The sequence below is a fragment of the Lepisma saccharinum genome, chromosome 17, assembly GCF_977018435.1.
Source record: "Lepisma saccharinum chromosome 17, izLepSacc3.1, whole genome shotgun sequence".
Classification (NCBI taxonomy): Eukaryota; Metazoa; Arthropoda; class Insecta; order Zygentoma; family Lepismatidae; genus Lepisma; species Lepisma saccharinum.
The window spans coordinates 49,394,815-49,411,856 of NC_139245.1; positions in this window are offsets into that span (position 1 = coordinate 49,394,815).

Here is a 17,042-nt window from a genome sequence, read left to right on the forward strand (position 1 = left end):
CAGTGAAGGTATTACATATTTATGTATGAAGCTGAAATGAGTTATATTTTGTTTTAACTTTGTGCATTATGGCATGTAGATTTGAAAAATTGTTCTTATTTTCCATATTTCTACACACACTAGGTTTTGGCTCCTATACATATTTATTTTAACATATTATTCCATATTTCAAAACATATTATGAATATTTGCGCAACTTTATGTTCTCCAATTACGCGTTTTCTGTCATCTAAATATGTTTATTTTATTTTACACATCCCAACTATTTGGTTTTCCTATTGTAAAACACCTGAAATTCTTGTTTACTTACAATTGTCAACAATAGAGAATGGGGATTCAAGCACCGGCTCCTAGTTGTTGCTAACGTTATTTTGGCAATGCTGGAAGAGAGTCCCAAGTCGAGCAGCCCATTGCCAACCTCACCCTTGCTAATTGTGCTCTTGAAAGCAGTGCTAGGAGCAACGATTTTGTGTTACACCTACAGGAATTGCTTCTCGTTCCTCTTCGATACAGTCATGGTAATAGTTGCAACGCCGAGACTATTTTATGTAGCTCGTGTAGTGTCTTACGTTATTGAGAATTCATTAAAAAAGCCAAAGTATTATTCCTAAAATAAATGCAGGAGAACAACACAAATATTCCCACTGAATTACATGTATATACGTTGATTGATTTGGTTTATTTTACCTTGCATTTCGGACACCTTTTGGCTAATTGTGAAGATGAGAATCGGTGGTGATATAATGAAATTGATGAAGACATATTCACAATGAACACCAAAAAACCTGGGACCTGTGCTGTGCTGACTACAGAGGCTGGAGGCTGACTACATTTATATATATTTGTAAACATTAATTTGGGTAGCAACCTAATTGCTAGGAAACTATCACACACACACACACACACACACACAGAGAGAGAGAGAGAGAGAGAGAGAGAGAGAGAGAGAGAAAAAATATAATGCTCCATTCTGGAAGAACACAATAGAGCTGTACTTGCATCTTTTCGTAGGTGAGAATAAAACCAATAACATTTTGTTTCACATAAATAAACATATGCATGTGTAGAACTACATAGATGAACCATCATTTGAAGCATATCAAAATATTTTGAGTAGTTCATATATTCAATACAATAACATAACCAACTAGAGAGTACTGGAACCTTTCTTCCCAGAAAAAAAAAGCAGTGTGTGTTTGTGTGTGCAACACACACACACAGGAATAGAATGAGAAAGTGTAGCGTAGGAGACAGTAAACACCACAATAATAGAAAAATCTTATATTTCAAGGTGGGTACCTCATTGTAATGTTAGATAGAAATATCTAATGTGACAATGAGGTTAGGTTAGGTTACAAAATAATTAATTTCCATAGGAACCCATTGCCACCCCTTCATGAAATTTTGCACACGAATAGTCAATTGATGTCTTCAAAACATATTTTTTTATAAAAAGATTAAAAGGGGTGTTTTTGAGATTTCCAATTATTTTTTTTCTAGTTTTATACAAATTACAAAACTGAAATAGCACAGGCATGTTGCATTTCAAATTAAAGTCCATTAAAAGAAGAAGAGAATGACACTAATTTGTGTGATCTACTGCTGTTTAAAGATTTCAAAATGTCGTCAAATTTTGGGATTTTTTTCCTTTTTGCAAGTCACTAACTCAAAAAGTATGATCCCAAAAAATCTGAAATTGGGCAGTTTTCGTTAACTTTGCTGGAACTACTATTGTACCAAAAATGATGAATTTCTGATAGGCTATGTCAAGGTTCAGAACATCGGTTGATTTGACATGGAATGACCCAATTACACATAATTAAGATTAAGTATTTTAAATATTGTTAGTTGATTTTAGATTTTGGATTTACTTTACTTGGATTTACAAAAAAATACATAATTTATCCTTTATCTGTTAATTTCCCCTTCAACTACAGAATATTCGAAGGTCAATTGCTTTCCTTGTTTTACATAATTTATTCTTTCATCATTTGATAATTCACAGAAATTAAAATAAATTAATTATCAAGTGAAGATTCATCTACCCCACCCATGACACAAAATTGTTCACTTATAGCTATAAATCTTGGAAAGTATTTTAAGGGTAGTTATGTTTACTCAACAGTTTTCATATTTCATTGCACAGAAACTGTAAGAAAAATGTTGCTTAAGTATCAGTAGAAGAATTACTTTAATATAAAAAATGTAGTCCACATATCCCACCCGTGACAATGGAATGCCCCATGTATATTGATTGACAAGTGATAGATGAGAAAAAAACAGTTATGAAAATACATCGAATGGCTGGTATCATGATGATAAACTCAAGAGTCTGTTATCTAGTATGTACAAGTATTATGGGCTGCTTTTGAATATCCGTATGGTTCATTTTTTATGCAGAATTAGCAAGTACACAATAGTAGCTCTACATAGGCATGCGCATCTGCAGATTTTTCCAATGGAGGGTCAAGCAAGATATTCCTTCCATGGGGTATATTACCCAGATAATAGTGTTGCCCCCTCAAAAAACAACACTTGAGTTTGATATTAATGCAAATTACTATAACTGAAATCAAATTATACGTGTGAAATATATACTTTTAGCTTGACATTTGATTTCTAAGGGTGAGGTGTGGCAATCCTTGCTTCCCCTTCCACATGTCCATGTCCCTACATTAATATACTTTCACCTAGAGATTTACACCCGACCCTGCGGCCGAGTGGTTAGCACATCGCGCTGCGACGCCAAGGGTCCCGGGTTCGAATCCCGGTCGGGCTTGGTTGTTTGTGAATGTCCATTCATCAATTTCATCATTTCATCACTCATCCCAATCTTCGCAAATTAGCCAAGAGGCACAAAACGCGAAGTAAAATAAACTAAATCAAATCAAATCAAAAACCTAGACACTTAGTGTAGAGGAATCTTATCGGTGGTATTAAACCATATTATACTTTATACTCTTAAAGAAAATAAATTATTTTCAAGGCGATTAAAGTTCAAAGCAACTACGGGGGAAGAAGGTGCAGTAGCGCAACCACAGGGGGCGGGGCAAACATTGAAGTAAAAGAAAGCACGACTAGTAGAATGTACGAGTAGCAGGACAAAAGGACACTCAACATGTTAGTAAATTGCCCCCCCCCCCCCCACCCACTTGATATCAAATTTTATACAAATGAAAAATAAATTTTGTAAAATTTTCTTGCTCGCAGTGACTGCTTTCTTACAGTCTTGTCAAGTTCCGAGCTGTAGCTACAGGGTGGCGGGAGTTTTGACCCTGGGGGTCGAACGATCTAAATGAAGAAAATTGTAAAAGAGAATGCCATGTTACCCCAGGAAATGTTTTATGCCATATTTTATCAATATTGTTTTCAGTTTGCGAAACTTTGGATACAATTTTGTTGTTTTCTATAATGGACCCGAGAGAGAAGTTACCATTAAGTACTTCAGGCTCTTGCTGCTAAACAGTTTGTCTTAAATGCATGAACACAATTGTTTGGAGGAAAAGAAGCGCGGCACATTTCAGAGAAAATTTATTTATTTGTTATGGTGACTATATGTTGCTGCATATTATATATATATATATACACACACAAATGCCCCAATCAATGCAATGAAACTAAAAGAGGGAGATAATATGAGGCTTTTCTTTCCCGACTGAACTTTCATCAAGGGTTGTGTCCTCCCCCCCCCCCCCCTTTCAGAGGGTCTGGGCATGCCTATGTAGCTCTAGGAAAGCTTCTTTTGAAATGTAGGTTTCTTATCATTTTCCAGTTAGATATTCTCAATAAGACTACAATTTAGTAGTTGCCAAATCAGTATGTTACCTTATTTTTAGACCTCGGATTTTAGGTTTTTAACCTATTTCTTTCCTTTACAGGTATGTAAGAAATAATAAGTTATGTCAGCGTTTCGTTAAAAAATGCAACAACTGATGTTTTATAGTGCCTAAGAAAACCTATTTTGCTTGTCAGAACCTATTTTGTGTTTATGCACCTAAATCAAGCCTTTTTAAAGGATTTTTATGTCGCACAGAAGCATTTGCTTTGTTTGGTCATGAAAAAATTCAATGACGAACTTGTTTGAAACGTACACTCTGTCGATTTCCCTTCCTCCAAGTCCATGGTGATTTTTCCAAGCTTTAAACAAAGCAAAATATCTGGTGCCACTGTTACCTGTACAATCCAAAGTGGTCTTGCTCACTTTCGCGTCACTGCGGTGCTTTGTGACATTCACGCCTTGCAAACTAACATGTCAGCATTAAAGTTTGCACCACTGACTATGTTTTTGTTGAAAGATTACTTTCAGCATATAAGATGATCCTCAGAAAAAATTGCAGAGTTTGTCTATGGATAACATGAAAAAAGATTGTTGCCTAACTATACGGCGAAGAGTGGATTTTAATAGCACCAAGGATAGGCAACGCACATAACGTTATGCAAGATAGTGCATATTTCAGGATATAGAGGTCCCATTTTCATAATACACCTAATCAGCATTTTTTCAGGAATTTTGAACTATTTTATGTTTTTTAACCTACTTCAGGTGTTTTCAAGCCAACTGAAGATTTTTAGGACCTGTTTTAGGATTTTTATAGCCTATTTTAGGAACCTAAAAGCACACTTTTTAGAACAAAAAAATCCGAGGTCTACTTATTATATATATAAAAAAAATGTTACCATAGGTACAGCTGACTGCTCAGGAGAAGATCCAGACGGAAGTGAAGCGACAGGAGACCCCACTATTAGGGTTAGGGGAATGCACCCCTGAGTCAGAAACATGCATTTTGTGCTGGCTAATAAACTCCTACGCTTCCAAAAGAACACTGATCGCAGCGGAAGCCTCTGCTACCCTTAAAATCTGAAAATGGGAGGGTCCTTCCCTTTACCATAGGATCCCGTCTCCCCCTGTTTGGGGATCATTTTGTGAGCTGACTGCTGTAGTGGGCTCCTCAGTTGGATGATATTTTATTTTCTCTAATATGACATCTTAAATGTACCGTATTTACAGATGTATACTGCGCCCCTGGGTTTTGATGGGGAAAAGTGACAAACAATTATATCTCTTATATAATGTGCAGTACAATCCAGGTTCAAAAAATGGCTTTCTTAGTTGCAGGTCATAAAGCTGTTGTAATGCCGATCAACAGTGAATAACATCATACCTATTCAATGAGTCACCTGTTGCATCCCATGTGATGCGAAGTGCATGCTCAAATTCCACCAGAATGGCACTACTTTTCTTGGTGTCCAGAACATTACATCCATCACAAAGTGAAAAATCGTCGGAAATGGCCTTTAAACTTTTATACATGTTTTTGCTCATTCCTACTTTACTTTTTCTAAAAAAAACTTTGAAATATATTATTTTTCCAGATTAACGTAACATTTATACAAGGCACATTCAGGACCCTCAAACTAGCATTTAGCAGCACAAGTTTTCTTCCATTAAGACATTTACACCATATCTATATATATATCATATTATTAGGCCAGTAATACATTTTAATTATAATTTTTTTCCCTTATCTTTTATTTTATTCTAAGTACCATAATAATAAAGATGGCCGTGGTGGCTCAGTCGGTAACGCATCTCACTACCATGCTAAAGGTCCCGGGTTCGATCCTCGGCCGGTTCAAATCCGGGAACTTTTCTAACATTGGAAGCAGCCCCGGCATATATAACATGGGTACCTGGGTGGTAAAGGTGGTCAGGGGCATGATGCTGATCACATCATCCCCACTCACTACCGGATCAAGAAAGTGTGGGGCGTTACCCCCACACCCCCTATACGCCTTCATGGCATGGTGATAAGCACAGGGAAGCACTTTACCTTTTTACCATAATAATCAGAACATTTCTTCATTTTGTGATGAGCTTATTCAACCGCATTGCACAATAGTGTCAACATCTTGATTGAAATACCATTGCCAAGTATCACAAAATCATGGAATGATGCTGTATGATTTCATGTTAGTTGTCAAAATTATTCCATGCATAATATGCACCACAGTTTTTGGGGCCAAAAGTTTTTGAAAAAAGTGCACATTGTACATGGGTAAATATGGTATTTAGTGTTGAAAGAAGGAACTCCCCAATGACCTAGTAGTGATGTGTTTGCCTTGCAATTGAGGAATACCAGGTTTGATACCAGAGGAGGTACATTTACCTACTTTACCCTCTACGTTCAGTCCTCATTAATCCCATCTGCAGAACTTAACTAGTAAAGGAACATCCTCTGTCAGGAAGACAATATATATTTAAGAGGAATTGAAGAGAAAGCAGTGCATGTTAAAAATTTTAGTTAAAATATTCATGGCGTGGTGCTAAACACAGGGGAACACTTCACTTTTTTTTATGTATTATTAAATTTCAATGGAAGTTCAAAATCCGAATAAATGGGTGGAATTCCTAACTTGGGATGAAAGGTATGGAGTAGAGTGCTGCATTGAGATTTTTTTGCTCGATTGTATAATAGTTTGCATGGATGATGCTAGATGGACTCTGGAATCGACAGTAACATAGTCATCATCTCTATGTTAAAATGCTATTCAGTCTATCTTACCAATACATAACAATATGTGAATAGATAATTACGGGCTGATACGGGCTACTACCTACATGAATTTCACATATTTGAGCAAATCACGCTTGAGCATGGGGGGATTCGATCGAGCCTGACCGAAGGAAAGCAGTACTCTAGTATGGACACCTTGCCACTTATCTTTCAGCTTCCCATTGTAAATGTTAGATGGTTTTGGTGCAGCATGAATAAATGGATTTTGATCGCATAAAAAATTTGTTACTTAAAGTTATACTTTACATGTAGGAAATATGAATCGGTGGAACGTCGATTATATGTTTTTCAGGAGAACAAGCTGAAAAAACATGCGGGGAAAATTTTATAACATTTTGCTATGTTGGGATTATCAAGATCAACTGTAAGTCGGGGTTCCACTGTATATGATAATTGTGGTTGCCAATTGGTAGAACATTCATGTAAAATGCCATAAATAGCATATTGTTCATTGATAATGCAAAAGCCATATCTCCAGTTCACAGAATTAGTAATGGATGCAATTCTTAACCTGAAAATTCATAACTTAATTACCATGTAATTGTTTTTCAAAAGGGACTTCAAGATGTCAACAGGAAACAATCCTGTAGCACTGGTGACAAAGGTTCCATAAACATATTCCATGTTATTTATTGAAATTCTTCCATAAAATACTGGCTTCTTGGAGATAGTGCATTTGCAATATCAAGAGGTGGAAGTTTTGACCATAGTATTGGTAAACAAACAGGTTTATTTTTTTCAAGTACATCTACTAATCTCTCCAGCAGTCTATTCCGTTCCTGCTGGATTTCATTGTTGGTTTTCACAACATCCACCAACCTCCGGAGTTCTAAAAGCTTCTCTTTCTCCACCTCCTGCTGCCTTCTTCTATGCGCATCGGCATTTGTTCTCCTCCTTTTTGGTGTGTTCATGGTGGTGGGTGTGGCCTCAGGAAGATGCCACGAAGTGGAAGGGGATGGCACAGTGGCATCTGGCTGGACAATATCAGAGGGCATTGGGAGATTGGATGCCAGGGTGGGCCCCAAGTTTACAGATTTATCATTCTGGAAGAACTCCATGAAGGTGTCGAAATATTCCCATGACACCCTTTCCCTCCCACTCCTTTTCGAATTGTCCAGCGCAGATACAAATGTGCGTTTCATATTGCGGAACTTCCGCTCCGCTGCCTCCCATGTTAAGGTGTAACCATGACCCACCATAGCCTGGGCCACACCACACCACAATAATTTCTTTTTCTGTTTCGGATCCCTATAGAGCTCCGATCGCTTTCCATATTCGTCCAGTAGCAGCAGAATACAAAATCTATTACAACTACCTGTTTCTCTGCATTGGACAATTATCTTTATCCATTGAATAAGCATTGTATTATAAATTTACAACAGTAAATATATTCTTGTTTTAATGTATGCATAGCCACAGGCGTATGAACATATTGCAAGGTGCTGGGTGAGATTAGAATGCAACGTCCCCATCCTTTCTTTAAATTTGAAATCTTAATGTGAACCCAAGGATATGTAAGCAAATTACATTCAAATAATAATAATTATAAATTACGGATGAAAATTATATTAAATAATATGCAACGGAGAAATTTACACTTGGCAGAGGTATATTCTTGTAATACACAGCTAAAATTTTCTGTAACCAAAGTAGTGGTAATAGTATATTTTTAAAGATGTTCTTCAGGAACCAAGACACACATGAAATATTCTTATATATGTTATTTTTTTGTCCCCAACACCATGGGGAACGAGGCCCCAGATGGTCATCCACTCCTTGCTTTGCAAGTGTGCAAATCTAAAAATAAAATAATTTTCAGGTAAAACAACATATAATTACTAAAAAAAAACAAAAAAAACAAATACAGTCATGAATTGAATATCAGAGTATGTCCTCACTCTGTGCTGTTTGTGTCGCTACTACAGACGACACTATGGAGGGCTGCCTAAACCACTCTTTATAGGGTCAGTAACCTAGGCATGCATTTAGACATAGAATATGTAAGAGACATCAAGTGGGAAGCTGTGTGGCAAAAGACATAAGTACATCAACAACAGTGTTTTAATCACACAACACTCCATTGTGCTAACAGGAGAATTATGGCAAATTCCATGCACAAAGGTCTAAATCACCATCCCTGAGACCTTCTGTAAACAAACGGTCTCACCGATTCGATGTATCACTCCGCATCAGCTGATCCATGACCGCAATCATCTGCTGTTACACTCATAGTTCGCCGCACCTATTCATTTTATATAAGAGCCTCTGAATGTGAGAACCCAGTCTCAAAACATCAGACGAATATGCAGCCGCATACATTGTTACTCTCCCGGTCATGCTCTCTTTCATACCCTTAAAACTGCAGACACTGACACACCACTGCACTGGGATACCAACTTAACCACTTCATTTACTGGTTTCTCAGGATACTACTGACAGAACGTTACATAAATATTGAGTAGAATCTGTTTCTCACCCCTTTTCAAAGGCTGTCCTTGCTGGTGTTTTGAAAACAAGCTCGGAGAACACGGAGACTTTCCCTCATGCATAGAACTCGGCATGTTATTTTTCTAAGGCTAAGTCAGGCAATATTACTAAGTTGCACTACTTCCTTGCTGTTCACATGATTATTTTTAGAAAATAACCAATGTTATAAAATATCATTATGTACACAAATCTCTAAGCTCATTGGAAGTTACAATGCATATTACTACAAAATGTTCACACTTATCTTGCCTTGCCATGTCACCAAGTTATTTTACGAAGTGCACTATATTTGGCGGAACAAAAATCGTTATTAGGATGCTTGTCAAAGTTTCCAACCGCAATAAATTTACGAACTTTCTTTGTCATCATCATCAATATATTTATTGGACTTACAGCAATGCATATGGCTGTTTATGCCCATTATATATTTTATTTACATAAGATACAATTTACATAAAATGTACAAACAAATTTCAAATACACTCCTATCTATATCATCCTTAGAAATATACATTACCATGTTATATCATTTTGTCTAAAAAATGCAAGTAAAATATATTCAAAGAAAGAAGCCAAATTTATGGGAAATGATTACTGGTGCATAGAGTTAACCATAAAGGTGAAGCAATAAGTAAAAAAAGAAAGAGCATTGGGTTTAAAGTGAGACGTCATTTGCGGCAGCGTATCCCATACTACAAATTTGCCATTGTTTTACCTTACGTAATGAATCCTGTAACATCGCTGGATTTTCGTGTGGATTATTTTACTTCTATGAGTTTGCAATGCTTTCTGCATGCAGGTGGTTTTGTTTACAGAAGGTGTCAGGGTTTGTGATTTGAACTATAGTTATACATAATGGACTTACACTGACTTGAGTCCAACTCTGCAGACTTTCCTTTCTGTGAACCTAGAAGAAAAAGTAACAATTATAGACCATGAAAAGTAAAACGTTAACTACTTGTGTGGTGTCGTCAGTAGAATCTAAGACTTAAATCACCCGAAATGCTACTTCCTCACTATTCCCCAAAAGATTAACAAAGTGCATTCTTTTTATTCTCTTGAAAGCAATCTCATCATCAACCAGAAAGTAAACTTTAATGAGCACTAATAAGCTCGGAAGCCTATCAGAGAAATCACCTGGTTGATATCCTGAGAAAACCTCTTCATCTTTAATGAGCACGTTATTACAGATGCTACAAAAAGAGCCATGCAGCTCCATATTCTTCTGCACAGGTTCATTGACATACAAAACCAATAATTCATTAGCATTTTTTTCCCCATCTTTATATCTTCCCTATTTGTATCTTTATTCCGAAAAGTGTATTCCCAGCATTCATTCTGTTCTCAGCTGTTTCCTCATTAAACAATACCTTCCAACACCTCCATAAAACAGACATTATGTCTGTTTTGAATATCCAACCACCACACACTTATCGCAAATTAGAAGACATGAAATTGCATAATTTTTGAATACAATCAGCAGTGGTAAAATTAACACCAAATTTCTAAACACACGGCCAACCTGCAACATAAAACTCTTTCATAGTCCCACTACTTTCCATTCTACAGCAATATCTTTTCCGCAGGCTTCCCTGCTAATAACCTGCCTCCAATATTGACATTTTCCTGCCAGCTGAAGTTTCTGAAAATTATGAACAATGTGACTTGTGTTTTCTGTGCCACCATGTATTGTGTCGTTTTGTTATTTTCCACTTTCAGTACAAAATGGTCTTTCAGTACTCTATCTGAAAGTTTAGTAAATGAAAAATTTTACCTTTCAAGTTACCTTCCCCCATCCCTTTCTAGAATCACTGTGAGGTATCTTGATCAATGGAGTATTCAAAACAATATATCATAGCAATAACATAAGAAGTGTTACGAAGAGGTGCAAAATTCAAGGTGGACTAATATTCTTCAACCCAATATTTACATCTTGAATGCAATTTTTAAGTCCAGTGAGCTTCTGTTTATCCCTATCTAATAGTCCACGTGACACTCATTTCATTTCTTAATTGACTTAATTGCAACAAGATAAATATTATAATAGCCTGTTTCCTGATATGAATCTACAGGAACAATTCCAACTAGATAAAACTGAATATATACTTGTGAATCAGCTTCAACAAACATATATTTCCATTGCATTACCAATATTTTTTATATGTATATATGAAAGAGCTTTCCCCTCGTAAAAACATGAAAACATAAAAAATTAAAACTACACACGCCGCTGAAATAAAATCAACAAAACATATTTTCTTTTAACAGCCAATGAGTGGTAACTTCTAAACAGATTAGCACAGTAAAAAGTCAATGAATGTGAAGACAGTATTTCTTGCAAAATGTTACAATTGATGTGTACAGTATATTTCACCATAAAATGTATGCTAATGTACGGACCTACATTAAAAAAAAAAAAACAACACTAATACAAAAGAAAACAACTCACTCTCTTCTTCTACTGGGATTGTCCCAGTCCCTGAATTTGTGCTGCTCCTTTGCAAATATTCCCTTGCAAAATTCGTATCTATAAAGAGAAGTACGTACATAATCATATTTTTGCATACTTGACATAACAGGAATACATATTAGAAATTGATACAAGCAAACCTAGTAATGTACATCAGCAACCAAATGTAACGTTGTTTTTTGGGGGGGGGGGCAGGGTGATGGTGACCCTTCGTAAACCTGTAACATGAAATTTTTTTGTGGGTTGTAGAACGTTTCTAGTTGTTTTTAGCATGCGGAGCTGCATTATAATCAAATAATTACAGATTTTATGTGGTATGATTTATGACGTCAATTCAGAAGGTTTAGTGGCCCAGAACAAGAAATGTGTGATGTGTAGCAGACGTTACTTTAAAAAGTTACTTTTTTTGTTGTTGATCGTGGATAACGAAAATGGATTTCATTAGATGGTGAAAGTGATATTTTACCATTTTTTTAACATTAGAAGAGTTACTTTTTATGGTGACAGTAATTCTGCATTATCCTTTGATATCCATCGTTGATTTCTTTGCATGCATGACAAAAAGTCAAGTGGGGAAAGATTGGGTGTGCCGTGGCCACATTTCGAGGATAAATATTTCGCTTATTTGTGGTTTCCATAACTTTCAGGCACCTTAAAACATCGATACGTACAGATTGGAAAGAAAAAAATGGAATTTTCAAGTGTGTATGGTCACCAATCCCCCCCATTGCAAACAAGGCAACCATGTGTACAATCTTGATAATGTATAGTAAGGTATATTCCTCCTCCTCATAATATAACATTCATGTTATTTCACTTGAGATGATCTCCTTGTCAAGTCCTTCGAAATACACTAAAACGTGTCAGACTTTAGCCCAAGTTCCTTTTGTTTTATTGCGATTTCATCATGCTACGAATGCAATTTTAACATGGTTATTTTCGATTCGATATTCTGTTAACACATACTGCGGAGTTTTAGTGATTACTTAAGATTTTGTTCAATATAGGCGATGCTTTCGTAGTTAGGTTAGGCAGGCCAGATTTCGTTCTCATAGCATTAAAATAAAATCCCTAAATGCATTCTATTAAGGTTCCGATTTACTTCTACCTTATTTCCCACCAGTCTACGATACTTACAGTCTATTATCAATGGAAAACACAATGTTCATGGAAAGCCCGCATGCTTGCGTAAGGTAATTTTTAAATCCAAACACTGCTCATTACTTTACGTTAGGTTCAAGGTATGTGAGACAATGATTGCCAAAATTCTACGATAATTAGTCTTTCTGCTAGGAGAAATTGGAAAAAAATCATAAAACAATCGGAACAGTTACCCAGACTTTCCTCGACCGCCAAATTCTTGGGTTAAAAAAAATGTTTACTGACGTATATCGATATCTACGATACACCCAATAAATAGTATCAAGGCAATCAAAATCTCTATTCACTCCAGTGTGAAAAGGAGTATGCTGGGCATAAACAGCCAAATGTAAGCTGCGAGTCCAATAAAACTTTGTTGAGTTGAGTGTGAAAAGGAGTGAATTTGGCCAAATTTATACCACTAATAATGATTTTGGTGGATGCATACTGTCACTATGCCTCTCGCGCATATACGTACATTAGTTACAAAATTACTTATATTAGCCCTTTTGCTTCATGTTTCTTTTAATTTTGTTTAATCATTTCCCTGAAATTCTGTACCCTCGTACAGAACGCGTGTTTAGCAGCAAGCGAGTTGCGGCAACTTTTGATAAAAAAAAAAGTGCGAACAACCTTTTATTTTTAAATAAGTAGTACATACAAATATAGGGCCACTTACCTGCTTGTATACTGCTGTGAATTTCAGCACTAGCTCTGATCGTATACGATTTATCTCCTAGTTTGTATGTAATCGTGAATTCCGCGTCTGTCTGATCCGCCATGTTTACTGAACGGGTTCACTACAGCGAGCGTATTTCTCAGGCGATCAAAACAATGGCGCCCGATCGCTGAGCCTTCAGTACTGAGCGTGCCGTTCGGAGCACCGAATCACTGAGCCGCTCCGGAGCGGCTCACTTCACTTCACTCATTTTCATAAAAGAAATAATTCGTAACGCTCCACAGGATGCCTAGCTTTTCCATATCACACTACAGATTTTGTCATTTTACAGTGGCAGTGGCAATTGTAAATCTTCTCCTATAATTACAAAGATATAGGATTGAAAATACTGTTTTTCGAGGATTCGTAACATCGAAATGAGGGGATTGGATGAGGTTTGGCAGGTGTCAGCTTTCTGTCGCCTCTCTGTTAGAAATGCAATGAAGCTTGACGATAGCCAGAGGCCAGAAGCATGAGTCTAAAGTGTGCGTCTATCCAGAAGTATAGACAAAACAAATGATTGCAAAGGCTCCCTTCCCTCCTCTGTTAGGAAAGGCCTCATCATAAAACAGTTCGTATCATATAACAGCTCATCGATTTCCCTAACGCACAATCCTTTCCTTCCGGACATATTTCCACAAAGAGCCGAGTCAACAGGGAAGAAAGATTCACAGTAGCTACACAAGATGCAAGTACGAACGAAAAAAGCAAAAGTTCGGGTTTTCTCCCCAAAGTAGCTGGAGAAGAGGGGGCAAAGTCCACATTTTTATGATTTTTTCATTGAAATTCGGGGGATGCAGCCCCCGCCCGTAACCCCCCCCCCCCCCCCATGGTTGGGGCATCCAAATTTTACATGGTTGCATGCACTGATCTTCTGCCTGCAAAACAAAAGTTATCCGAAGTAGATTGGTCCCATGGTGTCAGTTATAACAATTTTATGAATAATATGCAAATTGGCTAAAATTCGATCGAGTTTTAAGTTTTGCCTTTATTATTCAAATTGTATTGCACCCACGAACATGAATCAAGTTTCATTCTGTTGCGGAAGGTCTATTCTTTGAAAAAAAAAAAGCAAAAGTTCCGGTTTTCTCCCCAAAGTAGCTGGAGAAGAGGGGGCAAACTCCACATTTTTATGTTTTTTCATTGAAATTCGGGGGATGCAGCCCCCGCCCGTAACCCCCCTACGGTTGGGGCATCCAAATTTTACATGGTTGCATGCACCGATGTATTGCCTGCAAAACAAAAGTTATCCGAAGTAGATTGGTCCCATAGTGCCAGAGTTATTACGATTTTTCTCCATTATGTATACGAATTCAAATTTCCCGCTCAAAGCCTCGGCGACACTGGGCTTACTTTCGTCAGACCACGCGGCGTACTAAGGGTTAAAGTGGAATCTGTATGACTGTGCAATGTACTTCGATTGAAGATTGAATCCGGGATGTTTTAAATGCAAAGCAACAGCGTTACTAGTCTACCATCCTGAGGTCCAAAATTAGCTAAAATTTATTAAGAAAAATTGTTCGTTTTCTACACCCTATGACAGCTTACCATGTGATGTACAATGGCATCCTGTTTATCCCACGAATCATTAAATTTTGTCATCTTCATCAGTGGAGTTGCTTTCCTTCACCAGTCTTTTTACATGGAAGCCCATTGGAGGCACGAATGTTTTCAATTAGTACACAGACATATGTGTATGCTATTGTTGGAGTTTTTGTATGCAACGTCGTATTTAGATGGAGGGTCTCGGGGAATCAAGCTCCCCAGAAAAAGTTGCCAAGTACTAAAACTGAATAACCAAAATACTTAATTGCGGTATGCAGGGTTTAAAGTGAGCCTGAATGCTCCAGAACTCAGTTCCTGCTGCAACATAAGACACAGAAGTCCACTCATTATTACACCTTGTGAAGAATAGGTAAAGAGCAAAGAGAGCTAAATTTGTCTTTTGTCGGTGGGTGGTCTGAGATTTAGAAAAAAATATACATTTCAGTGAGTGCAATTAGTTTGTTTTAATTGAGAACCTAATTTTCTGAAGTGACAGGCGCAATAGATCTTGTGTTTATAGGATGCAATAATAATAATATCACTCAATTTTTCTCTTGCACGGTCAATTATGAATGACGAATTGTTTTATTTTACTTGGCGCTTTTTGCCACTTTTGGCTAATTGTGAAGACGAGGAAAAATGGTGGTAAGATATATACGAGTATATAGACAAGGGACAATCACAAATACATATTGACAGCACACAACACAAGTCCCAATGGAGTCAGACACCCCTGAATGATGTAGTCCAGTGAGGTTGACATTTGGGTGTTTTGAGAAGGGGCCACTCCTTACACCCCGCACGATCATTTATGAACATACCACAATATTTAGAGTAGTTTTTATGATGAACATAACAAATAATAATAAAAACAAAGGAACCTAAAGAGTACCCAAACCTTTCTTCCCAGAAAATAATCACTAATGATGAATATATTAATACTAATATAGTAAATAAATTACATTGTTTTAATACATTTTTTTATTAGTAGTAGTAGAAGTAGTAGTTCCCATGTGCAGGTCCCCGTGGCAGAGTGGTTAGCACATCGCGCTACGACGCAAAGGGTCACGGGTTCAAATCTGGTTCAAATCTGGTTCAAATCTGGGTGTGGGTGATTGTGATCGTCCGATAACCTATTAGATACACACTTCCATAATATGAGTGTCATTTGGTGAAAGATTTGATTAAAGTTTACTAGTTCCTAAAAATGCAACTTGGCACAATTAATGTAGATGTATTTGGGAAGAGTAATTATTCCCATTGTTAAAATTGTACCAAAGATATAATTGTTGATTAGAATGCGCAGGCGCATCATTTCAAGAGAGAATTTTTGTGCGTAATGGATGAATTTTAGATTATGCTGTCGCTGTTGATCATTTGAACAAACTGGCAAAAATCATATTGCGTAATTGAAACCTAGTTTGAGGCTAATGATGCTCGGGTACCTTGTATAAGTGAAAGGTACGGATGGTGTAAGTTTTACGGTGTTGGAAGAAGTTATTGATATTGAAATAAATAGAATTGGTTCAAACTTAATTTTCTGGTATATGTACTTGTATTTCTTCAATGCAATGCATTGTTATTACCTAAATTAGATTTAAGATGCAATAATGTCTATGGACATAAACTAGGATAGAAAATAGTGTGGTTATTGTGTTCTTATTTGCAGGTACTTAACTCATGTGCTTATTGTTGCCTTTTTGCATAATTGAACTTCGACTTTATAAATTGTCTTTCGTACCGGATTGGTTCGGTACGCGATCCCGCTTGACGGGTTGAAACGAGCATTTTACCCTATGTTCAGTGTTTCCACCAATCCGACTTTATACGTTGCTTGGTCTAGGGATTTACCCACGGACTTTCACAACTTGCAAGCCAGTAATTAAACCCCTTAATAAACAGCCCAAGTAGACACTATAAAAATTCCTGGTTGCAGAGCATGGTTATAAAGTTTCTGGTTAATTAACTTAATTTTTTTTTCTTTTTTGGAAATCTTGTTTTTGAACATTTCAATTATTAATTATTTTTTTTTTTGTTTCTTAAGACAGGAACTTCCGACTAAATCACCGCGGCTCCCTGCCTCTATTCACATAATAATCCATAATTA